The sequence below is a fragment of the Danio rerio genome, chromosome 7, assembly GCF_049306965.1.
Source record: "Danio rerio strain Tuebingen ecotype United States chromosome 7, GRCz12tu, whole genome shotgun sequence".
Taxonomy (NCBI): Eukaryota; Metazoa; Chordata; class Actinopteri; order Cypriniformes; family Danionidae; genus Danio; species Danio rerio.
The window spans coordinates 44,409,261-44,436,142 of record NC_133182.1 but is presented as its reverse complement, the minus strand read 5'-3'; the positions used below and the strand labels follow the sequence as shown (position 1 = coordinate 44,436,142).

The window sequence follows — 26,882 nt, the reverse complement described above, 5'->3', positions numbered from 1 at the left end:
ATTCATCTCGTCAGGAGCATCTTTAATTTCTCCTTCATTCACGGGCATGTTTGTTGAAAGGTTAAAAATGAAAAGGCAGTGGATCTGCACTGTCTTCAACCAGATACTATGATTGAGAGGAATCTGGTAGAGAGAAATCCTCCTTTCCCACACTTCTCTCAGATCCTGCTGCTTTTCGAATCGCTGTCCATATCCCCTGCATATGTGTTTGGGTTGCTGCAGCTAATGAAACTCCCCTTTTCATGCAAACTTCCCTTACTTTTTTCAAACTAGAGGTGTGAAAACACCCTGCTAAGACAGGGGGTTCCATGCCTCTTTAAGCTCAACCACTCTCACTGGAAAGCTGTGATAAAACAAAACATTTTTGGCTGTTTTTTTTAAAGAGGAGCTAGTCTAAGTCCCTCTCTGCTCATGTTTCAGTTGAAACTATATCACACACTGAACAAAAATGCTAAATTTAAAGCACTTCATTGGAATTTTAAGCCCCACATCTTCTCAGAAAAGGCAGACCCAGCACATGTTTTTATTTCATCTTCTTGAGAGATAGCCGGCTTTGACTATGTTTCATTGTGAATAATTGCATAATGACAGTGATAAATATGAGCAGGATATTAAACTTGCTACATGAGGCCTGGACACAAAACAGGAAAACAGACAAGGTGTGTTTATCGTGCGTCTGTACGAGAAGGGCTGCTTTCCCAGACACAGATTAAACCTAATAGAGAGCTAAATGGGACATTTGATGGGGAATCCACATTGACAATATAATTTTCTCCAGGACAAAGTTTAATCTGTCTCCATTAAAAGCAGAAAAAAAGATCTATTGACCATGACAGAGGTGGCGAAATCAACAGTGGAATGCATCAGGAAATAATTCAATACCAAATAAAGCCATAAAGCTTTTGTCATGCTAGAAATATTCCTTTTTTACAACCACTTGCAACTCAATTTAATTTTCTCAATGGTATCTGTGGTGACCCATCCTCCAATTCAATTTCCTCAAATAGTAAGTAGCCTTCTGTCCGGCCTAACAAGATCCATGTGATGTCAGTCTCAAGGCAGAGATAAAACACCCTTATGAGAAGACTGTTAAGATTGTTATAGAAAATCTGTCCATTTAATAAAGCATATCAGGTAAAAGAGAGAATATATAGACTTATATTCAGATATATTCAGACTTTGATCAAGTCCAGACAGAGGCAGGAATATAAAGAATGGAGCTTCACTAAAGAGCGCAGCGTGAGTGTTCTCACTGAAGCTGATCTCCGAGAATCAGATGAGCTTCTTTTGTCAAGTCCTCGAGGCAATGTCCAGCTTTCCTATTCAGACCAATCAGACATGCTGTCCCTCCGACCCAGATGGTAGGAATCATCATTGTGTACGGATGCTGTCTGCAGACTTTTAACCGAACAAGGCCATGATTCATTCATGGACTTGTGTGTTGACAGGAAGTTACATCAGCACATTTGGATTGCAAACAAAGTCAGATGTTTCAGATCTACTATTGTAGAATAATATCAGCACATGTGGAAATCATTTATAGGTACTTGTCTGACAATGTTCACACTCTTGAGTCGGAATCGTATGCTATGTAGGTAATTCACAGTATAGGCAAGCTGTTCGGTTAGGGTTAGGCCAATGAATTGGCATGTGCTTGCAGCTGTTTCAAGTCACATATATAACACATTTGCAAAGTAATTACATTGCTTTACCAAATAAACATCCTGCAAAGTATTGAAATTTGGCTTGTTTGTGAATTTTGAGTTTCTTGTGTAAATCCATGCATTCTTTATTCCTGTATTCTGCCTTCAAGCTGACCACAGTGAGGATAATGAACAGGATTTCTAATCAAGGAACACCACATTTTTAAATTGTGTACATCTGTTGTAATGCATCACTGACATCAGAATACAGATGTGTGCATGAACAAACAGGACGTGCTATACTTAGAAAATCAATTGTAGTATGTCAGTATGCAAAGGAAAGGCAACACTCTCTGATGCATAATAATATGACACTTTCTCTATAAATGAATGGCAGTATTACTAGACCTTTAAAAATTAATATTATTATTTCAATTAATTATTTGTAATGTTGAAAACACTACATACACACTTCTGTATTTATTTAATTATACATTCGTTAATTTCCTACAACTTTACTTTATTCTACTTTCATTAACTTTCTTATGTTGCATTAGTATGTTTTGTTAATAGCTAAAAAGGCATTATATGGATTAAAATCAATAGTTTTTCAATTAGGTTTAGGGTTATATCAAATAAATAAATGAAAAAATTCCTATTATTATTATTATTAGGAGTATGCATTACTAAGAACTTCATTTTTACAACTTTAAGGAAAGTAATTTATTTATTTATTTATTTATTTACTTATATGAGATTCCATATATTTAAATAATAGTGTCATATATTAACAAATCATGAATAAATGGAAAGCTTATTTACATGTATTCTTATTTTCATGTCATGTAAAATGGACACTGGTAAATGGTCTTGTGATATATATATATATATATATATATATATATATATATATATATATATATATATATATATATATATATATATACAGTACCAAAATTCTGTCTGGTTCTTTAATCTGATTGGCTGATAGCCGTGCATTATTCTGCAAGTAGCAGCACTCATATAGCCTCTTAACCCTTCACCCTTGTGTATTACTCTGCCCACATACAGAAACAAGCAGTGGACACTCTTCAGTTTGACAAATATTGGTGCTGTTCAACAAAATAATGTACTTTCGGGTACATTTTCGAGTTTCTTGTTTAGTTTACAACTATGCAGTTTATTTATAAGGATAGTGCCTATTTTAAAATATTTATAATTTCGGAGTTTCAGTGTGGCGAAGCAGTGGTGCAGTAGGTAATGCTGTTGCCTCACAGCAAGAAGGTTGCTAGGTCGCTGGTTCAATCCTTGGCTCAGTTGGCCTTTCTGTGTGGAGTTTGCATGTTCTCCTTGCGTTCGCCTGGGTTTTATCCAGGTGCTCCGGTTTCCCCCACAGTCCAAAGACATGCAGTACAGGTGAATTGGGTAGGCTAAACTGTCCATACTGTATGAGTGTGTGTGTGAATGAGTGTTAGAGATGGGTTGCGGCTGGAAGGGCATCCGCTGCGTAAAAACGTGCTGGATAAGTTGGTGGTTCATTCCGCTGTGGCGACCCCAGATTAATAAAGGGTGAATGAACAAATGAGTTTCAGTGCATCGGCTGCCAACAGTCTGTCTGAGCAGACCAAAGAAGGTGACGGTTGATGTTCTGCAAAACAATAAGTTCAGACTGCATAATTTTAGCACCAATTGGTGCTCGTTCACGCAGGGAACAATCACACAGTGTGAACAATCAAAGACACAATCTGAGAAGATCGCAGATGAGATGCTGATGCCCGTGAGACATTTGGCATGCTAAATATCTGGACCTGTCTGCGATTTAAAATCATGCCGTGTGAAATGCGTTCTGATTGAAAATAACATAGCTGATTACCTACAGCCAATGAGAGAGCAGCATGCACAAGTATGGGTATCTGTAGGGCAGCGGGATGTTGGGGAAAAATTAAAAGTACTCATTTTCTGTTTATTTGGACTCAAGATATGGAGAAAAAACTAGTGAAAATTTGGCAGAAACACTTGTGTCTGTTTGATGCATCATCTGAGCAATACCACAACCGGGTCAAAAAAGAAAAAAGCTGAAGGGAAATTGCTAATTCCTTTCAAACCCAGGTGAGCAAAATTAGTCAATTTTGTACTCCACTAAACGCATCTTTCTTATTATGTAGTTAGTATCAGAAGATATATTACATGACCTTCCATTGTTTCCATGTCAACTTAACGTGTATGTTTGGTTTGGGCAAGTTTGTCGGTAATTCTTCCTATTTTAAAATAATGCAGTGTGAAACCCTCTGTCGCCAATCCATCTTGCACTGTAAACAAAGCAGCAACGAAATGCTACCCCGAATAGTCATGCAGTGTGAAAACATCTGTGACACGACTACTTTGAAAATCGCGCAATCTGAACTCAATATAAGTCGATCTCTCTTTTGTATTTTGTTGTGCTCTTGTCAGAAGGTAAATGATACTGTTTATTTGGTGTATGTAATTTCAAGATTATTTGAACAGTGATGATGCTTTATTGGATATATACCTCAACTCCCAACCTTTTCTTTTTATTGGAACAAATTGTTAACTTCTTTAAGCAACACAGATCATCTTTCTTGAAACTTTAAAATTCTCCTGACATTTTGTTTTCTATCAAGCTTGAATGAAGTGAGTGCTTTGTTAGTTGCACATATTCACTGATGATCCAAAATGGTTGTTTGTGTTGATAGGGGTGAAGATCAATTGTTAATTTAGCTTAGCTGTGTGTATTCCAAGTCACCTGGTGTTTTACCCAGACCGAATTACACACAGAGACCTCAAACTAGGTCTTGGGACTTTGATAGATTGAACTCATTTGAGTGTCCCTGAAAGTAATTAAATGATCCAATTATTTTGTTTTGGTTCCTTTAGTGAATGTGGGGGAGAAAAAAATTAGCTGGGTTGGCTAAAGCATTTGTGTCACATATGTGGCCACTTCAGTCACAATCAATTGCCAGCAAAACACAATAAGTACTTTTTGTAAAGCCAATGAAAAGTGCTTTATATTTTGTCTGCTATTTGCTACATTGTGCCCTTGACCTTTTTTCAATGGTGAAGCTGACCAGTTTGTCTCCATGTAATACAAAGCACTTGAGAGGCTCTTTTTAAAAGACCCATTAGACTAAAGACACCTTACAGACAAGAAAGAAACTGAAGAGTATGGACATCTGTGGACAATCCTGACCTTAGACCTTTCACAGAGAAGCATTAAGTGTTTCCATTGACAAAATGAAAAGAAGCTATTAACAATAATGTTTGCTTAAACTGACTAGTTTCCATCTTCCATAATGTAAATCAAGGATGTTCCTACACCGGAAGAAAATATTTAAAGATGTTACCTTGAATTTCCTTTTTTTTTTTTGTGATTTTACTGTCACAAAATCCACATTGACAATCAAGATCTGCAATGTAAATACTTGAAAAAACAGTCAGTTGTTTGCTATTTTCCATTTATATATTTTAACAAATATTTTGCTGTGTTTGCATGTTTAATGCATAAAATTCAATATAAACTAATATAAAACTATTACAAACATAAATTTATATGCATGTTCATTAAAATGGAAGAAAATAAGTCAACAGTTTAATAAAAATACGTAAATTGTTTTTCATTTTGTAATTTTTTTAATAAAAATCTATTTTCCATTCATATATTAGCAAAATATTTTAATTCTAAGACTATCTTGTCACACCCCTAATATATATATATATATATATATATATATATATATATATATATATATATATATATATACACACATTCATTATGTTAACCCTTATCATAAATAATATATGGGTGTTTATCACAAAGACGTGAAGATCATGTAAGATGGTAACATTTCACAGCCTTACACACACACACACAGACACACACACACACGGCTATTTCCACACACAAATCCATGAGCTTGCACACAATTACATAGTCTTTTACTTTGATCCACGGTTACAAATCTAAATCACTGTGGTGAATTTCAAATATGATTTGAGCCATCTTGCCGTGCTGCTGTGAGGCTTTTTTTTTTTCACCATCTGGTTCAGGTTCACCCTTATAAGCTTTCCTCTCAGACACTCGCTGTATATTTATTGGATAGTTTCACTCTGCTGTGGAAACTGAGAACATGACGCAGGTGTTGACAAATGTTGCAATATGCTGAGGGGGCATAAAACAACACTGACAGAAACAGAGGCAAAAGGACCTGGTCCAAATTCATTATAGGACTGCATTTATATTTAAAATGCTTGATTTCTGAGAGATTTTTAATTTGGGTTGAATGAGTTAAATTTTGATAAGAATGTATTTATGAACAAACAAATAAACACATGCACTTGCACACACATAAACTTGTACAGCTATCTTTATGTGGACTAATCATAGATGTGATTATTTATATACTGTACAAACAGTATATGCTATTCCAGCTCTACTGCTGTCTAAACTCAACCTTCACTATTGGAAAACATTCTGCATTTGTTCTCATTTTCAAAATAGCTAATTCTATATGTTTTTTTTCAGCCTCATCTCACGAGGAAACGTAAGTATTTTACGATTTTGGGTGATGAGCAAATCATACTAAATTGTACGAACTAGATCGTATGAATTCATATGAATTAGCCACTAACAAAAAGTTACGAATTGCCGTGAGATTGTGTTCGTTTTTTAAGCTTTTTACCTCATGGAGACCAAAATAATGTTCCCACAATGTCAATATTTACTTAATAATAATAATAATAATAACGATAATATTAATTCCTTACATTTATATAGGGCTTTTCTAGACACTTAAAGCATTTTGCACATTGGAAGGAATCTCCTCATCCACCACCATTGCATCATTCAGCATCCAACTGACCGCACACCACACACCAGCTGATTGGTGGAGAGAAGACATGAAGTCAATAATGATATGGAAATGGTTAGGAAGCCATAATAGACAAAGGCCAATGGGTAAATTTGTCCAGAATGCTGGGGTTAAACCCCTACCTTTTTTTGAAAGATATCCTGGGATTTTTATTGACCACAGAAAGTCAGGACCTCTGTTTAACGTCTCATCCAAAGAATGGCACTCCCTGAGCAGTATAGAGTCCCCATCAATATTATGAGACATTAAGATCTGCAAGTTGAGTGCCTCCTGAGCTCACTAACACCACTTCTGGTAACAACCTAGCTTTCCCATGTGATCTCACATCCACGTACTGACCAGGCCATCATGTAAGAGTTGTAGAGAGCTAGCTGCCAGCAAATGTATTTATATTGCAATACTCGTGGGGACATTTGGTAAGGAATACATTGTAAGAAATACAAGGTACACACACAGATTTATTCACATAAAGTGCATACATACATACATACATACATACAAGCACATGCATACATACATACATACATGCATACATACATACTGTACATACATAAATATATACAAACTCTCCTTACAAACTTTCAATTTGGCACAGCGGTAAAAGTCATGCTTTTACCTTTATGCATAAAACTATCAAAAACCTTCATATTTGACACAAATCGAAACATCCTACCATTACACCTGCAAGGGTTATTATTCAACAAGCATGTGTTGTCACTCATAAAATGATGCCCTAAAGCTAATAGCAGGTATCATTATAAAATATGTATCATGGTAAAGTTTTTTACAAAACAAGAATAGCACTGTACTGAATTCATTAAATCATGCTCTGCAGCATATTATATAGTCCGTGTTCCAGGGCAATATAATACTGTTGAAGCATGTCACTTTATAAATGAATGATCATGTTTCTAGCATGTGTTTAAGTTGAAAATTAATACACGTTTAATGTATGCGTCTAGATTTTGCTAGTACAAATAAGCACTGTGTCAGTGAATTTTACACTCAAATCATTAACACATTTTAGCTTATTTCTCGCATGTTTTCAGGTGTTTTATTTATTTTCTAGAATGATTTAACATAATGTAGCATATGATAGATTGCTACAGCAGATCATCATTTGATCATTTGACCTCCTGGTTAAAAAAAAAAAGTATTAACAGTTATAAAACAACAGACATTGTCAGGACATACTGAATATATGACATTTTGTTATGGTCATAGCTCAAATCTCTAAGAGGATTTGCAATTAGAAGGATGAATATAATAATCTAAATGTTATATGGCATTTTAGGTGACATTTATTTTGATGATTACTTATAGACATTGTACCGACTAGTAACTTTGCACCATGTCATATAGGAATATACTGTATTACTTGATACCGGCTAAATTTAGATGATCATCCAGCAGGCTGTCTGATGTGCATGGCAGCTTGTTCTACTACCAATAACTCCATCAAAACAGTACAATTACTCTACTGATATATTCTTGAAAGTTAGTTAACATATAGTTGCCAATTTAATTATAGTAACTATGGTGTCTAATGGGAAATTTTAAAATGTGAAGTTTATTTATAAACAAATTTCAAGAGGATCAGATGCTTATGATTGACCACAGCTGGTCCCGCATTAGCTAACATGTGATTCACCAATCGGATGATTCCCAACTCCATTTAAATAACCAGAGTTTTTTACCTCATATTCGTTTTGAAGAGTGGTGGCACGGTGGCACAGTGGTTAGTACTGTTGCCTCACAGCAGAAATGTCACTGGTCAAAGTCTCTAAAAGGCCCGTCGATGTTTCTGTGCGAAGTTTACATGTTGTCCCTGTGCTCGAGTGGGATTCCCGCAGGTTTTTCGGTTTCCTCCCACAGTCCAAAACCTTGCGAAATAGATGAATTTGCCAAACCAAATTAGCACCACAGATGAGCTTTTAATCAGCAGTATATCTCTTCATAACAATCCCTAATGTATCATTTGCCATACATAAGCAGGAGAGTTATTGAGATCTACCTGAGCTGAAACTCCCCTCTCGCCATGCAAATGGGAGAGATCCAAGGGCTCAAGCATCTTATGAGCTCAGGGCTCTCTCCCAGGACAGCATGCCAAACACAGTTTATAATCAATCATTAGCTAAATGTAAACTCTTGAAAAAGTATTTTGAGTTTAGGTTTGGAATACACTTTATTTACTGTACAAATTTCTGTTTATTCACCGTTTAATCACTTTTAGAAGTCGCATTTTAAATGTCTAGAGTACAGTATGTTTGTAAATATAAACAGCTTGTAGGTGCATAATCTTTTACACACGCTGGGTTGTTTAAACCTAATTTGGGACAAAGCCAAGGGTTGGGTTTAAAAATTCAGTTTAAATTTTGAACCCAGTAGTTGTGTGTTTATCAATTTTATTTACATGTTTTAACACGTAGACTTCTGAAGGTGGTTATTTCTGAGTGATAAAAGAAAGAAAGGTTTTCAGAGTTGTACATGTTAGTACTTAAAAGTATGTAACTAACAATAGATTATTTTCCTTACAACAGTGAGCAATCAGCTAACCGAGCCTATAATGAGTTTCCACCTTATGATCATCCGCCTGTTGAAATAACATTAGGATGAGAGGCATTATGAACAGCAGATTAACACTAGTATAGTTTGCATAGCAGCTCTGTGCTCCTATAATGAACAATACTGAGATGAAAGGAAAAAGCCACCTGAATTAATCTGAACGAGAGTGACCAGGATCAGCCAGAGGCCTTTTTTTTCTTTGTCCTTCCTCTTTGTTTGTTCTGTCTTGATGAGTTAGAGCATAAAAGCCATGCAAATGTTGTGTGCCTGTGTGCGAAGGGCAAGAGAGGTTAAGAGAGGACATGCTAAAAAGCATAATTGGTACACCAAGCATACTCTTGAAAGACCAGTTTATTATTCTGATATCTTGTACTCTCTCTTATATTATTCAAAGCTATGAAAAATCCTTACTTCTAGAACACAATAGAACAGTGGTTCTCAAACTGTGGTACGTGTACCACTAGTGGTACGCAAGCTTCCTTCTAGTGGTACGCGGAGGAATGAAATATGTCATGTACATGCTACACACATTTCAAAATTTATCAAAAATGATGTATATAATATGCCATATATGACATATAACCTATATTTCTGAGGTAATCTGCCACGTTTTTTAACTGTGCAGAGTTGTAGCTGCTTTACTGGGTCTACTACGCTACTGTATTTCAATACTGCTCATTTTGGTGGTACTTGGAGAGACAATTTTTTTCTGAGGTGGTACTTGATGAAAAAAGTTTGAGAACCACTGCAACAGAAGATATATAGTTGATTTTTTTTTCACAGTATTCCCTATGTATTTTTCTTCTGGAGAAAGTATGTTTGTTTTAATTCGGCTAGAATAAACTTTTTTTTTTAATATTAGATATTATATCGTTTTAAGCAATATTTGTTTGACAGAACAAACCATCAATATACAATGATTTTCCCAATTAAACTATCTTGATTAGGTTAAATATCTAGTAAAATATTAAGTACTGTTATCACGGTAAAGAAAAAATAAATCAGTTGTTAGAAATTAGTTATTAAAGCTATTACGGTTAGAAATGGATTAATAAAATCTATTGTTTTTTTCATTAAAAACATATTGAGGGAAAACATATACAGGGAGGCTAATAATTCAGGAGGGCAAATCATTCTGACTTGAACTGTATTTATTTACAATTAAAGTCAATGGTGTCAAATACCAAACCACTTTCATATGCTTCTTGGAAGAAAGAAGTGATGTAGATTTAGAATGATATAAGGTTAAGTAAATGATGACAGAATGTTTTTGCTTTTGCAAAAATGTAAATTATAAAAAATAAATAAATAAAATGTGTGTCCATGTCATTTACTTTACACTTAAACCACATTTGACTACATATTTGACTTTTTAAATAAAATGTAGGATGAAGCTCAAGCGAGGATGACATGCGGCTCTTCAGTCTGGGGTGCTGTTTTTTTTTTCCTTTCCTGCAAATAGCGCTCCAATTTTTATCCAAGCTGTCTAGTGATTAGCCACGGTGGTCCAGTCTTGTCACTAAGGAAATGCCCCATGCCACTTCTTGGCATTGCAAATGAGCGTTAGAGCACGCCAGCTGGCCCTGGATGGCTCGATCCCCTTCAGTCTGAAACAGGGATTTCTGAATGCTGAAGGCCTTGGCCTGTTGCATCTCACTGGTTGTTATGGGACTGAGAAAAAAGAGAATAATTTACAGTTTGTGTTGAAATCACTATGTAATGGTTACCTAAAATTTAATAATCTATATTTACTGGCTTTTTTTTGATAAAATACTTTATCATGGTTGCCATACTGTTGGTTCAAATTTTGCAACTTTTCTAGTAATCTAGTTATTTGTAGTCTGCTTAATATCTACTAGCACTTTATTTTGATGCTCCCCAATATTTTTTAATCTAACTAATGTCAACCTTGGAAGACTTTGAGGACAACAAATACACTTTAGTGAACATGTACACATAGACATCAACTATATACTATTTTACTGCAGGTTAACTATGTTCATATACAATACTTTAACTGTTGAAAACTATTAGTTACTAGTTGATAAGTTAAAATTGCTGTCAAATAATAAAGCTAGAATAACTAAAAACATCAACTTTTCTGATTTTGATTGTAATGCAATAATGTGCACATTTTGTAAAGCTGCATTGAAGCAATATTTATTGTTAAAAGTGCAATACAAATAACTTGAATCAAATTAAATGAAATAACCAGGCAGTGGTCGTGACGTGTCAAGATGGCGCTAGGATGTTTGCCGGCTGCTCGGCGTGATGCGTCTTTTTATCTGTTTTACGGTTAGTTTTAAGTTGTTTTTTATTTTTTGTTTTAACGTGTCCAGTTTCCTCTGTACTGGACTATGACCGCCAGACTCTTTTAAACATTCGTTCTGAAGTGACGAATTATATGACCCGCAATCCAGAACTTTCACTCAGCTGTGCCAACCAAACTGACGAGAGTATGCCATCTGGTTGTTTATGTCTTTTAAGTAAACGACGAAGAAAGCATGGGAAGCGGGCAGGACGCTTAGTGAAACTGAAAAAGTTTAGGAAAGGCAATGTTAATAATCTCTTCTATACCTGCGCTGGATAGTGTGGATCTGCTAGCTCTCCTAAATTGCTCCTACCTGACGTCAGCCGGCCGCTTTCACACGGATTTCGGCGAAGACCGGGGTTGGATGATGGCGATTTTCACTCCCAAGCGAGCTGCTCGCATCTGGTGCTAGTCGTCCCGTCTTTCACTGGTTTGGTGCGGCGGCATTCACGGAATGTTCACTCGAAGCGGCAACCGCCGACGCGGTGTCAACCTACAAAACCTACGTCTCTTGGGTAGCGGTAAGCTGCATAAAACTGCCGATTTATCGACTTCATTTTCTGGCTGTGCTCCAATATCAATGGCGTTGATCAATGCAAGATCTCTCTCAAACAAAACCTTTATTTTGAATGACTTCTTCCTCTCACACAACCTGGATTTGGGACCAATTGGCTAAACATTGGTGACATGGCTCCTTTTTCTGAACTTTCTCCACCGGACTGTTCTTCAAGGTCTGTTGATCGTGTTGGGAACCTTGCTGCTGTTTTTAAAAATAAGTTTAAATGCAGATTACTACCTACTGAATCTTATTCCTCCTTTGAGGTTCAGTTATTTATGTTAAATTCTTTTAAGTCTGTTTTATGTGCCCTTATTTACAGACCTCCCTCATATCATAAAGATTTTATTGGTGGTTTTTTCGGACCTTTTATCTTCTATTTTTCCCTGTGCTGACAATATTTTAATTTTGGGAGAATTTAATATTCACAAGCTGTCCGAACAGACCTTTTGTTAAATGATAATTTATTAGACTCTTTCGGTCTATCAATGTATTGTGGGCCCAACACATGAGCATGGTCATACTCTTGACTTAGTGCTAGCTTCTGGTTTCTCTGTCTGTAATTTGCAAATTGCTGACACAGTTTTTTCTGACCACAAGGCTTTTCTATTTAATTCGTATTTTACTTTTAATTGTCAAGCTGTCTGTTGCTGTTGAGACTCGTGTCCTCTCCGCCTCCACTGCTAGTAATTTTACATCTGCTTTAGATATTGGCTCATCAAGATCACTTATTGTGTTTCCGTCTTCTGATATGGGACCTGAGGAGTTAGTTATCCAGTTTAACTCTATATGCTCTAATATTCTGAATTCTGTAGCTCCATTTAAAATTAAGAAAAAGAAAGTTAAGCCCCAGCCTTGGGTGAACAGCAATATTAGGGCCCTTAGGCAGGAGTGTATAAGAGCAGAGCATAAATGGCTTAAAGACAAACTACAAGTTTCATATTAGTCATCGGGAGATTGCTTGACAACATTTCAAAGGGCAGTCAAAGCAGCTAGATAAAATTATTTATCTGACATAATTTAAAAGAACTGTCATATTTCAAAAGTACTGTTCTCGACTATTTATACCATACTTCAGCCTTCAGCCATCAATTTCTTCATCTGTTGACACCTTTGAAAAATTTCTTCATTTTTTTGCTGATAAGATTGTTGGAATTCGTTCACAGATTTCACCTGTAGTCAATGTTTCCGCAATTTCTGTTGCCCCTTAAAAAATCCAGCCAGCTTTATTCCTGTGTCTCTGTCATAACTTAATGACATTGTTGCACATATGAAGCCTTCAGGTTCGTCTTGTGATGTCATTCCTGCCACCTTATTTAAGAAGGCGATGCACTCAATTGGTCCAAGTGTGCTTTCAATTTTAAATATAAGTCTCTCTACTGGTATCGTTCCTATTAGTTTTAAACACGCTGTTATTCAGCCCCTGCTAAAGAAAGCGAATCTTGATGTCTCAGACATGAAGAATTTTCGCCCTATTTCTAAATTGCCTTTTATCTCAAATATTTTAGAGAAGATTGTGTCTGTACAACTGAATGAGTTTCTGGCTAATAATAATATTTTTGATAAGTTTCAGTATGGTTTTAGAGCTTGGCATTGCACAGAGTCCGCTCTATTGAGGCTTTCAAATGATTTTATTGGAGGTTGATTCAGGTAGCCCTGTTGTTCTTCTACTGTTGGATTTAACTGCTGCTTTTGATACAGTGGATCATGACATTCCCTGGTATCCAGGGTCTGGCCTTAGATTGGTTCTCCTCATATCTGAAGGATAAGCACTATATCAGTCAGTTTGGGCAACTCCTCTTCACCTGTCGTTCAATTAATGTGTGAAGTTCTGCAGGGCTCAGCACTGGGTCCTGCTTTGTTCTCCCTTTACTTCCATTTTGAAAATTTTTGGAAAGCATGGCATAAATTACCATCTATATGCTGATGACTCTCAAATTTATTTCCCTATAAAATCTACAGATCAATCCTCCCTTCAGGCTTTGCTTAATTGTTTGGCTGATTTAAAGTGTTGGTTAGCAAATAACTTTCTCCAACTGAATGAATACAAGTGCAAATTCATTGTTTTTGTCCAAAAAGGTTCGAATTTTAATGGCAATTTGTCATTGATTCCCGGGAAAATACATTCCTCTTAAAAGAGTCTTGGTATCATCTTTGAGCTAAAATTTAATCGGCAAATTAATGCAGTTGTCAAAAATTGTTTTTTCTATTTTAGATATATTGCCAAGCTGAAGTCTGTCCTCCATTCAGTGATTTTGGAGAAGGTTGTTCATGCTTTGATCTCTTCTCGTCTGGACGATTGTAACGCATTGTTTCTGGGTGTGAGTTAGGCCTCTCTCTCGTGACTGCAGCTAGTCCAGAACGCAGCTGCTAGGCTCTTAACAGGCACAAAAAAATGAGAACAAATTTCACCTGTACTTGTTTCTCTACACTGGCTGCCAATCCAGTTTAGAATTCAGTACAAAGTTCTGTTGTATGTTTATAAATCCCTCCATGGTCTGGCCCCTGAGTATATTTCTAAGCTAACTATTATGCACCAACCAATGAGATCTCTTCGCTCTATGGATTGTTTCTATTTACAAGTTCCTAGATCACACTTAAAATGTTGAGGTGATAGAGCTTTCTTGGTAGCAGCTCTGAGACTTTAGAAGGATCTTCCACTCTCTTTAAGAACAGCTCAAACTTTTAAGTCTTTTCAGAGGTCACTGAAAACACTTATTTTCATTAGCTTTTAATCATGTGATGCGAGTTTATGTATTTTGGTTTTATGAATTTTTACGTGCGTTTTATGTACAGCACTTTGGTAATCATTGTGGTTTGTGAAAGTGCTATAGAAATAAAGTGAGTTGAGTAGGTTCAATAGCATATTCTACCAACCCTTACTTAACAGTCTAATGTTTTTTTTTCAGTCACTAACAAGCGTTTGTCCAACTATAGTTGTCACATTTTCAAAACTCTAAACATAATTAGCACAGCATCAGTCTTTTGTGGCCATACCATTCACAAATGTCATGTTGTTTTCACCCAATATACAGTCAGTAAACACATTTTCACATTGCTTACATTTTTTTAACAGACAAGCTATACCTCCCAACACATACAGTATAAAAACCTCTGCTTCTGCAATCATATCAGTTCAAGAACAATATCAATATCAAAAATAGATCTCAGCTGATAATAAACAAACAATTGAATAGTTGACACATCTATTTATGTTTATGACACCGATACATGTTGGGTAAACTGGGCTAACCACAGCAGATTCTAGTCTGGCTTAGACTACATTTACACTTATACAGTAAAAGGAGGACTTTGAGGGGTGCTGTTGTTGTATTTATTTATTTATTTATTTAATTATTTATTTATTATTATTATTTTATACATGTGGACATACAGTTCCCAACCAAGAAATGTAGTGTTAAAATGGTGGATTGCGTTGACGCCAATAGCCTAGTGGTTAAGTGTACCATGGTGCTCACTGTGATCTGAGTTTGATTCCTGGCTTGAGGTCCATTGCCAACCCTTCCACTCTCTTTGCTCCCAATACTTTCCTGTTTGTAATCTCTAGTGTCCTATCACAATTAAAGGTGAAAAACCCCTAGAAAATGGTGGATTGCATGTTTTCCATGAAAATACCTGTAAAACTGAAACATAAATGTCCCTGCAGTTTTTGTTATGTCAACAATAGCCAGTATTTTGAAATCTGGTGTACGTTGATTGACTGCATGTAGCTTGTGAAGTGAAAACAAGAGCTATACTTTGACAGAATCAGAAATACTGACAGAAACACTTTCAGAGTTCTGGAAAAATTAGCGTGTGCAGTGAAAAATGTGCTCTATTTTGAAATAGTTGGTATATATTAATTCATTAATTTTTTTGTCGGCCTAGTCCCTATATCCAGCACGTTTTTACGCAGCGGATGCCCTTCCAGCCTCAACCCATGTCTAGGAAACATCCACCCACCCACCCACCCACCCACCCACACACACACACACACACACACACACACACACACACACACACACACACACTACGGACAATTTAGCCTACCCAATTCACCTGTACCGTATGTCTTTGGACTGTAGGGGAAACTGTAGCACCCGGAGGTGACTCCGACTGCGTCGCCAGTAAATATTCAATCAAATGTATTTTTGAGAAAAAAAAAAAAAAAGTAATAATAAATATATATATATATATATATATATATATATATATATATATATATATATATATATATATATCCATTTGGCCACTTGTGTTTTGTAATTGTGAGTCTTTGTTAAGAGATTAGAAAAAGTATCTGAAGTATGGGTAAGCACTTGTTAGCGACTGAAAAAATAAGTAATATTTAACTTATTTTGTAATGCTTTTTTAACATTTTTATGGAGTAAATTTGTATTTTTATGACAGCATTAGTAGATTATTACTTTTTACAGTGTATCATATTGAAACAAATTTTACAATATTATCAGAATTTCTTTAAATTTAGATTTAGGTAACACATATTTGCATGCTTACCATGATTAAGTTTGGCTTTGAGAATGTTTCGCTGTAGATGGCAACATGTAACATGATTCTAATTGTAGCAGCACTAACCAGCAGATGAATTTCACAGGTCTTATGTCTTTGGCTCGACGGTGGGTCGTGTCTCTGATCAGATTGATGGATGATTTGGAATGAAGGGGCAATAGGTTGTGACAGCGTGGCTCGATTGAGTGTCCCCCACAGGGTGAGGGGAAACTTTAGTGAAAAAAACAAGGCAACTGAGTGACAGGTATGGCCCAGACGCTGTCTGAGAGGTGACTCTGGGATTGTGCTTGAAAGGAAGTGCAAATCACATCCACCTTGTTTAAGACAGTGACAGCTGTTAACTCGCTCAGCTCAGACTTGCAGCAAAGAAGGATTTTGTTCAAGAAACTGGAGACATGAAAAAGCAAAACAGAACATATACATATATTATATACATATAAACTTTCACTTTGATTGGAAGTGCTTAAATATTAATGGCAATCTATGGAAAACAAGCATATGTACAGTTGAAGTCAGAATTATTAGCCCCAGTTCTAAACATAATAGTTTTATTAACTCATCTCTAATAACTGATTTATTTTATCTTTGCCATGATGTAAATAATATTTTACAAGATATTTTTCGAGACACTTCTATACAGCTTAAAGTGACAATCAAAGGTTTAACTAGGTTAACTAGGCAGGTTAGGGTAATTAGGCAAGTTAATGTATAACGATGGTTTGTTCTGTAGACTATCGGAAAAATATATAGTTTAAAGGGGCTAATAATTTTGACCTTAAAATGGCTTTTAAAAAAATTTAAAACTGCTTTTATTCTAGCCAAAATAAAACAAATAAGACTTTCTCCAAAAGAAAAAAAAAATCAGACATAATGTGAAAATGTCCTTGCTCTGTTAAACATCATTTAGGAAATGTTTAAAAAAGAAAAAAAAAATCAAAGGGGAGGTAATAATTCTGACTTTAACTGTATGTATTTCTTTGGCCTTACTGGGAATTTCCACTTGTTATGGTTTAAAGACCCAGGTACAGTAAAGCTGTAATAAATACTGTCTGTAAAAATGCATGACGTTAGATAGAGTGAAAAAGACAGCAAGAAACAATTAGTGGACGTATTATATCAATATTTCCTAGCCAACTTTATGTGCGGGTCTTTCAGGTTTGACTTTATATGTCTGTAAAATTAGATTCCTGTAAGAATGTTCAGGAACATTGATACGAGAGAAATCCTAAGAATATTCCCACCATATTTGTGAATCTATTCTTTATAAGACCAGATAAAAGTGTTGAACACCAGTATTGTACAAAGAGATCAGTAGCTAAGATTTGATAGAAACTTGGTTAATGTTAAATACAGAACAGAAGATGGTGTCTCAAAAACCTACTGTAGGATCAAAATAGACACGAACCTTTTCCAACAGGGTGTAAAATAGGAAAAAGCTGCAATGCACTTGGTAAAGTTAAAAAAGAAAGACCTTGATTTGTGATGGACAGTGCTGGATAAACTAATTTTTACTAAATGCTTGCCTGGGGCCAAGGCCTAGTTTTCATCAGAGTATAATCAACATCACCTAGAGCTTACAGGAACCAGTTTATTCTTTAAATCATTTCAGGGTTATGTTCATAAGACTCAAATATTTGCTGGAAACAATAAAAGAAGACTATCCAGGGGCTATAAGTCATGTATGTCTGCTGGTTTGTGTCAAAGTCAACGCAATGCCAACTTGATAATTAAAAAAGAAAGAAAGAAAGAAAGAACAAAAAAAGACTGATGCTATTATGTTTTCCATATTCATATAACCCTAAACCACAACTCTGGAGAATATGCTGATATATCTCCTAGAAATTTTTTAATTTGCGAGGGGGGAAAAAAAATGAAAGGAAAATATTGAAATAAGAATTAATGATGTTCTTCCGTTTTTGCATTGCCTGGTTGATCCGTTTGTTGGAGCTTGTTATCATTTTCCTTGTATGCCCTCAGAAGTGGTCTCGGGGTATCATGCTTCTTGTGATCTGATTAGTGGGTGACACATGGCCGTGGGGTTGGGGAGACTCCATGGCATCCAGTAGACGAAACCCCATTGGGCTCAATCCTATTTACTGGATATCACCAGAGCAGCAGGAGCCCTCCGTATGGTGGCAAAGATTCCCATTTGAGCTCAGCAGCCTGTTTCCTTTCCATTAGCTGCTGCAGCACAGCCCCATTCAATTATATCCGCTATACCTGCCAATGTCCTGCACTCATTGCCAACTGTCCAAAGCAGATCTTACTTTTACTCGTTTACTTTTATTAAAATGCAGGGACTGTACTCAGAACATACAGTAAACAGTCGAGTGGAAGTGCTTAGCTTGACTGGCAAAGTTAAACTAGATTAAAGGGATCAAGCCATGAATTAAAACGTTGTCATTATTTACTCACACTCATGTCGCTCCAACCTGAATGACTTTCTCTTTTTTTCTGTGAAAAGAAAAGGAAGATGTTTCTAAATGATTTTTTTTTTTTTTTTTACACAAACAGTCATGGCCGGATTAACTCAAGTGCTAGGTGGAGCTGAAGCAGCAGAGTCTGTGAGAGGAGAGCGTATGTGATTGGCTGATTAATTAATTTGCATCATGATGCGGAAAACACCTCTTTGCGTTATGTTTTTGCATGTTGATAATGTGAAGCATTACTTTTGGCTCGCTGCTGCTCAAAAACAGTGATGCTGCCAAACTATGGCTCGGAGTGGCTGTAGCTCAATCAAGCCTCATTTACACTATGAGCGACTCACAGCAGCAAAGCAACAAGCGATTGTTCATTTCAATGGAGAGTGAGCGACTTGAGAATCAACTTTATGCAAATAAAAAACACCTTTCTTGAGTGACAGCCAATAGAAGCACCGGTAGACCTACGTTTGCAGCAGGTTGCCACCCAGAGCGATAGGCAGCTACAAAGTCAGATTTTTGCTTTTTAACAATTTTAAAATAAAGAAAGCAAAATTGATACAAAAAAAAAAGAAAAATTAGTGTGGGAGATGACCTAGCAAATTTCTATTTGTGTATGTGAAATTTTGCCAATAAAATAAAGAAATTAACAATATATTCAAGAATTTTGTTGCATTTGTTTTTATAATATTTTTATGTAAAAAAAACTGTACAAAAGCACGCACATCTCTCTTAATTGGGTGCTCAGCCAAAACCGCAAAAAGTGCAAATTAAATGTAAATCAAAGGCGGCAACACCAAGGCTCCAAAAATACAAATTTATTAAATTAAAAAGGCTGACACAGAGCGTGTAAAGTTTCGAGCCGCCGGCTCTTCATCAGACTGATGTAGTCTGATGAAGAGCCGCCGGCTCGAAACGTTACACGTATAATACATGTTTACACGTATAATTTACATATAATATTTTTGTGTAAAATAATAACTATGTTTTGTCATTTTAAAAATAAATTTAGCTAGATCCTTTCAGAAACTGTTTACACCGTTACATTTCAATGGACATACATAACTGAAGCAATGTCTTGGCCGCACAACCTAGTTCTCTCATAGCCTAGAAAGTGTGACCAAATCAAATGGCCTACACAAACTGTTATCAAAACGGCTATCGCTGTGGAGAATCTATCTCAAGAACATACATGGTTTAAGTTTAACTGAAACAGAAAGCAAACTTTCAAATGAGTTAATTTCGCCTTTTTAAAAAAAACGATAAGTAATAATCTGGAGCAATGAAATATTGGTGCTGGATTTCATCAGCATATCTGAGGAAAAAAAAGAAAAGAAAAAAAAACTGAACTGCTAACCTTCATGGGAAATTAGAAGAATGGATATTTTAGAGATTTCTAGATAACCCTATTTAAAGTATTTAATATAAAGCACTCAGGTATTGCAAATGTGTGTTATTTGTTTTTTTTTTTCTGATTTTAGCAGCCTTTTTAACATTTAAAAAATTTAATTTAATTTTGTATACTTGTATGTTTACTTTGGTAAAAAAAATATAAAAAAAATGATAAAAATCTGATATAAATCCAGTGGAAAGTTAGATTATATAATAATATAAATTAGCAAATTAACAATATTACTAATAATAATAGCAAAACAAAGCTGCTTTTGTGAGGTGATAAAATAAATTGGGCCTTTGGGTTTGCTATAGCCTCAGGGCCCAAAATGTTCTTGATTCAGCCCTGCATACAGTAAAAGTGAATGGGTTCTTAAACAATGTTCAGTTGGATGCTTTGACTTTCATTGTGTTAGTCTGCTTCTTCTGTTGAGGTTTTAAACATCATAAGGTTGAGTAAGGTCCTGTTTACATCTAATATTAAGAAGAAATTTGTCAATAAAATCACATAGAGGTGTGAATTGGGTCTGAACACTTTGAGCTTGTCAGTTTTGACACTTCCAGCAGCAACTGAAAACACTTCAGACAGCATAACTCATCATGTAAACACTCATGTGCCAAGTAATGTCAAGCTGTTTTTTATTGTTATCACAAATTACATAGTAAAACTGCTACAATTGCACTAGGGTAATATACAGAACAACATATAATAAAAATATCTACAGTGCTCAGCATATACACCCCATTTTGAAAATAAATATTTGTATCCATTTGTCAGTGAATATAACATATACAGATTTATTAAACAGATATACTTAATAAAATAATATTTTTAGTCACATTTACATTTAAATTAATGCAAAATATTGCGAAAAAATACAACATATTAACAAAATTGTATATATTTTTGTTTCACTTGATTTTTGCTATTTTTGAAAAATGTTATTTCACATTTTTTCTGAACATAAATTAGGGATACTGGTTTTTAAAGGATTATTGTAAGTTATTTTATTAGATTAGCTCCAGATTTGGCTTCAGTACTGACTAAGCTAATGTATATGCACAAATAATAATATTGTCAAGCATCCTATAGAAAATATTCATTTTAATGAAGGATTTGTTAGGGATATCCTTCTATATGCTGAGCACAGCAGGTATCAAGAGAAATAACAACAAAACAAACTGAATATCAATACAAAGCATAAATATTCCTATAGTTCTAGGACAAAATATGTAGTCTTTGATTATTGGCAGGCAGCCAGTGGTTGGCTCTTGTGATCAGTTTTTCCCTCTAAAGAAATATTAGTGCTTAAAAACAAGTGTTGCGTGATTATTATTATTATTATTATTATTATTATTATTATTACTATTATTTATTGTTATTTTTTATTATTTTTATTATTATTATTATTATAGGCATTTCATGAGCCAAATAAACATGCTCTGTTATTTATGTCTTATTTCAGTGAAATCATGTTTGTACAATCATAAAAGACCTTTTATATCTCACAATGTAAGCCTGGTTTAATGAAGTAGATGTGAAACTGCATATAAACTGAACATTTAATAATAAACCCAACAGTGGCTGGGTAGCACTAATAAATAGCACACTATTTGTCATTTGTAAAAATGAGAACAGAGTTGTATTTTTTGTATTTATGTGTGTTGGTCCAGTCCTGTTGTATTGGGGATTCAAATGGCGTGTAGAAAGAAACTATTATAGAATCCGGCTGTGCAGAAACAAATCCATTGTTGCAGGAGAGTAAAGACATGTGTGTGTGCACGAGTGTGTGCATTTGGTCACAATACTTGTTGCTCTGTGGATGCAGTGTGTTGTGAAACTGTCTATGGTAGACTGAAGGAAGACCTTGATGATCTTCTCAGCTGTTCTCACTATTCCCAGAAGAGTCTCAAACAGACTGCCTTTGCCTACTGACCCCATTTTTTTAACATTAAGGGATATGTTACTGAATCTTGCAAGCCAGAAAGGATTTTAACTTTGCTAGCTGAAATTGTAAGTTTTGTTTAAAAAGTGAAAAAGCACAGTGTTCTCTTATGGGTCACAAGACCACACTGTTTGGTGTACTTTTGAGTTAATCAAAGCAGAAAATAAAGCTGCTCTCAATATTACTTTCCGAATTCCTGTTCTCTGTGGTAATTTGTAAATTGTATAAGCTTACTTTGCAATATAACAATGAGAGATCAGAAACGATCCCATGCATACACTTACTCCCTCTTTTCAGAAATCAAAAGTGAAAATAACATTATACAGGAGGTATAAATAGAAACTTGTCTCCCTATGTTTCAATTGACCAAAACATTGGTTTGAAACAGTGGTTCCTCGCTATAGTGGTTCACTTTTTGTGGCCTTGCAGTTTTGCTGATTATTTTTTTGCATTTTTTTTTTTCAAAATAATTTTCTACGTCCTGATTAGTGCATTGTGTTCTGTATCCTGATTTGCTGTAGACCAGTATCAATAAATCCCCTCTATGCTGTGTCTCCCATACAGTATAGAATGCGTTCAGCCAAATGTACATATATCTTCGAACACTAGCAGTGTGACATGAAGTGTTGTACTGTGTTTGCAAGTTTTGTCCCCACAATGTCAACTAAACCTTCTGCACCAACAAAAGCATCTGCGGTCTCACCCAAAAGGCATAAGAAGATGCTAACCATCGCACAAAAAGTTGAACTTCTGAACATGCTAAAGGAAGGTAGTTTTCCAGCTGTAGGGCGACATTATAGAGTATATAAATGAAGATCAAATGGTTTTGATCTTTGGTTTCATTCTATAATACTGAATGATTTTTTTTTTTTTCTTTGAAGGTTTGAACTTTGAGAGTGTTTAAACGAGAGAAAGGTGTGAAAGTGTTAATGCCTGTCTGAGAAAAGTGTATAAAGTGCATAGTGAGGGGTTTTACAGCCTTAAAACATCTATCACAATTATAAAAAATAAAGCTAACAACTTCGCAGATTGTATTGCTGGTTATTTTTAGAATGTAACTCCTGCGGATAATGAGGGACTACTGTATTTTATTTGTCCTAGATGTCTATAATACGACAGGCAAACTACTTTTGGCTTAAAAGTATTCCATATTCAAAATTTGCCACAGGTTTCTTCTGAGTTTAGGGGTAGGGTTAGGTGACATAATAAGCGTTTTTAAACTTTAAAATACAGTATGCCAATAGAGAGTCCTCATAAACCACCCAAACAAATATACAGTTGGAGTCAGAATTATTAGCCTATTTTCTTTTTCAAATATTTCCCAAATGATTTTTAGCAGAGCAAGAACATTTTCACAGTATGTCTGATAATATTTTTTTCTTTCAGAGAAGGTCTTATTTGTTTTATTTTGGCTAGAATAAAAGCAACTTTATTTTTTTAGAAACCATTTTAAGGTCATTGTTATATTTTAGATTATACTTTTTACTCTACAGAACAAACCATGCTTATATAATAACTTGCCTAATTACCCTCACCTGTCTAGTTAACCTAATTAACCTAATTAAACCTTTAATCGTCACTTTAAGCTGTATAGAAGTGTCTTGAAAAATATCTAGTAAAATATAATTTACCACATCATGGCAAAGATAAAATAAATCGGTTCTTAGAAATGAGTTATTAAAACTATTATGTTTAAAAATGTGTTGAAAAAATCTTCTCTCAGTTAAACAGGAATTGGGGAAAAAATAAACAGGGGGAGCTGTAAATTCTGACTTCAACTGTATATGTGTTTTGGTGTATGCTGTCATTTGAGAGACAAAGGCAGTTCTTTGTGTTCTTTCAAAGAATTCTCCATTGCTTAAATGACACCGCTGAAATGGTTCCTTATTAGCATATATGCCTGAGAGTGAAACTGTCATCCAGCAGCACCAGCAATTAGCCAGTTTCATCATAAAGACCCGTATCAGCAGAAAAAAGTAATCATTTGCAGTAATGTGAAAGGCTTTCCTCATGATTTCCTCATTAAATTATTCATAGGCCTTCCTCTTGCTTGTATATTTTCCATTTAGAATGACAAGGTTCATTATGAAGATGAAACTCTTGGCATTTTTTTAGGGTAACAGTTCTTACAGGGGACTTTTTTTAGATTTTCTGGAACAAAAATGATGCACTCTAGTCATGGACCACAAGTGAGAAAAAGTGAGTATCATAGATGGAGGAACTTTCTTTAAAAAAAAAAAAAAAGCACGATTAAGAGGCAACAGTGAGAAAAACAAGACTGTTTGTTTGCTTTGTTCACAGTGGATCCGTGACTTGTCTGATGTGACATGACCTGATAAAGAGCAAGGACCCCGTGTTTCCAGAATCACCTAAAGTAGAAAGGCGGCACCCCACTCGCAAGCATATCTGTGGAGAATCTCTTAAAGAAAATAAAGCGAGTTCTCTCTGATGAGCACCTCCAGCTGATAAGGTGTCAGATGTACCACTCCATTACTGTGACTGAGGTTGTTCTGTTTTTCTTTCATTTGAACTCCCGCCGCAAAAGAGTGAGTAATCAGCGCCTCTCCGTGCTCTGAGCCGAGACCCCTGCCAGGTCTCTGATCCACCAACAGATATCAGTGTCTCGTAATGGATTAAAATAGGGTTAGACAAAATGGATATTATATCAAAGAGCGCATGTGTCTGGCTGCTTCCTCTGTTTCTGCAACGAATACATGATCAAAACAACAGACACCGAGTAATAATAGTTCTGAAGTGTGTCGAAATCCAAAGCCTGGTGGAACGTGTTTGAATCGGCTGCGCATTGGCATGGGTGTCTGGTTTTGTTTACCCAACTGTGCCCTTGTAAGACCATGCAATTGATATTGGCAGTCATTTGTTTGCTGCGAATGAATGGCGAAACAACAAAAGACATGTTCGTCTTTGGCTTTTTAGCATATTAAATGGTGGCTTCAGTCTAGCAGTTTCTAATGTGTTGCTACTGTCGTATAATCTCCGGCGGAAAGTTAATAAGACAAACTGTATAAATCCTGCCATGGAATCTTTCCAAGAAGCCTCGACAGGCTCTCTTTAGATGTAAAAATTTGAGTTGATACTTGCAATACAGAAAGGCAAAGAAAGACGTTTTCCTTATGTGACGGCTAATTTGTGCCTCCAAGAAAGCTGATTAAAAACTGACATGGATCTGATTGCTCTGCCATCCTGAGGTATCACTGCCAACGCCGTCGTTCTCCTTCTTTTGCTTTTTTCTTCTTTTTTTCATTCACACCCCCACCCCCTCATTCGTTACATCTCTCTCTCTCGCTCGCACACTCTTCTTTAAACCAGCCTTGGCTGAAGCCACCGTGTGAGCAGTGAATCCATTACCCAAGCGACAGCTCAATTCAATTATTAGACGGGCTAATAATCTGACTGAATTGATTGTTCACTATATCCCCAGCCAAACGGCTGATGGAGAGAGGATCATGTTTGAGATTTCTTGCCGTAAAGACAGGAGTAGATAGAGTGCATGCAGAATATGACCAGGAGCTGCTCTTAATGAACACAATCTACACTTCCTCAGTCTGAGAGTGTGGAACACCAATTCATAAATATGCCTAAGGAAATCAAATTTTTTTTTTGCGAACAATCAGTATTGTCTTCCTTTATTATAACGCTGCTGCAAAAAAACAACATCGAACAGAGGCAAGGAAATTATTTTCATCTCATTAAACTCTCAATCTAAACTGAGTGTTTTGCATCTCTCTTGATTTCAAATGGGATTCTGAACAGTGATATTAACATGGTTTTATTTTCTTTTTGCATGATCCAAACTCATAGGAAAATAAACTTTTCTGTTTCAACCCCAAGTCATAAATGGAAAAGAAGTGGGTCAAACTGCAGTTTTGGTAGACTACCAATTTCAATCAACAAAGCACAATGGTAAGAATAGACATTCCAATTAGCAGGGCAGTAATGGATACCATAATTATAGACCTAACCTACAATTAGGCTCTGACATGATGACCAGAGTAATGGTCTTACAGCATAATGACCTATTTTCAAAATGAGCTTTGTTGAGGGTTGCGCTGTTCTGCATTGTGATTTTTTTTCTGTGCAACACCACAGTCACTATTGAAAAATGGCATATTGCTTTGAAACTGGAGAGGGCTGCAGAAAGGGTAAGAAATTAGGTTTTTCATTAAGGAGTAATATTTGCCCCCTGGTACTGATTTACACAGATGTGTTTTTTCTTCCTGTGTGTAAGGTCAAGTTCTTAAATCCAAAATTACCTCAATCAATTAGAATGCTTAAAACTTTTTAATATTGAATAATTAAAATAATTTTTACCCTGATTTTTTTTTTTTTTAACTCAGGGTTTCAAAATAATGACATTATATTTCATTATTATTATTATTGCTATTATGTTTAAAAAATATTCATGTTGAATATATAAATTTGTGTGTGCATGTGAAATTTATAAAATAAAATTAAATAAATCATACAATGTAGAAAAGAAATGTTATGCAACATGCCTGAACATAAATGCAATGCTGCAAATTTTAAATTTCATTTTTGTTTTTGTATTTCATATTACTCTTATCTTATACGTTTTGTGGCACAAATTTGCACATTTTGCACAATTTTCAGGAAA

General features: G+C 35.4%; 1 protein-coding gene and 1 long non-coding RNA gene across 2 annotated transcripts in view; one reads left to right on the top strand and one right to left on the bottom strand.

Annotated features, from left to right (window-relative positions):
* Positions 1 to 6,945: 6,945 nt before the first annotated feature.
* On the bottom strand, positions 6,946 to 12,036 carry LOC141375104 (uncharacterized). Its single transcript, XR_012382581.1, has 3 exons — positions 11,719 to 12,036; positions 9,241 to 9,361; positions 6,946 to 8,412 (listed from the first exon to the last, which is right to left on the bottom strand). It is a non-coding gene; the product is annotated as an uncharacterized lncRNA (long non-coding RNA).
* Positions 11,308 to 26,882, top strand: part of cdh11 (cadherin 11, type 2, OB-cadherin (osteoblast)) — a 97,870-nt gene continuing 82,295 nt past the window's right edge. Inside the window, exon 1 of the mRNA XM_073906166.1 lies at positions 11,308 to 11,926. The gene's annotated coding sequence lies outside the window, so the exon portion shown is untranslated. The remainder of the gene's footprint in view (positions 11,927 to 26,882) is intronic.